Below are 429 nucleotides of genomic sequence, written 5' to 3'. Positions count from 1 at the left end.
AATGGGGAATGTGCGGTCCCAAGACCGTGCAGTAGAGGGGAAATTCCCTGCAGGACTGTAAACAGAAACTCCAGTGCAGAGGGCTGGGCAGGGGGAGGTGTGGAAGGGACTCTGCTGGGAACAAAGCTGGGTCTAGCATTCATTAACATCTGCATGAATGATCTGGCAGAAACAATAAACAGCACACACTGATGCAGTCCCCGGTGAGGCAAGGAGGGAGCCAGGGCCAGATTCTCAGCTCTGCTGCAGCAGCACAAACAGACCATAAAGCTGGCTGGACCAGCTGCGACACCAGCATCCCTCCTGCTGATGAAATTGGGGGAGCAGCCTCCACGCCCACACCACGACTGCCGCTGGTGCCATGTGAGCACATTGCTTGCCGAAGCCCTGGTGCTCAGTATGGTGCAGTGGAAGTGGCACAGGGGGAGC

General features: G+C 57.1%; 1 protein-coding gene across 1 annotated transcript in view; it reads left to right on the top strand.

Moving 5' to 3' along the window:
* Nucleotides 1-429, top strand: part of HPSE2 (heparanase 2 (inactive)) — a gene marked incomplete at both ends in the record, with an annotated part of 36963 nt that overhangs the window by 1552 nt on the left and 34982 nt on the right. The window lies entirely within an intron of this gene.

Source organism: Mesitornis unicolor, unplaced genomic scaffold (assembly GCF_000695765.1).
Source record: "Mesitornis unicolor isolate BGI_N332 unplaced genomic scaffold, ASM69576v1 scaffold5664, whole genome shotgun sequence".
In the NCBI taxonomy this organism is placed as follows: Eukaryota; Metazoa; Chordata; class Aves; order Mesitornithiformes; family Mesitornithidae; genus Mesitornis; species Mesitornis unicolor.
The sequence above is the reverse complement of the archived record's forward strand: the minus strand, read 5'-3'. Positions and strand labels throughout refer to the sequence as shown.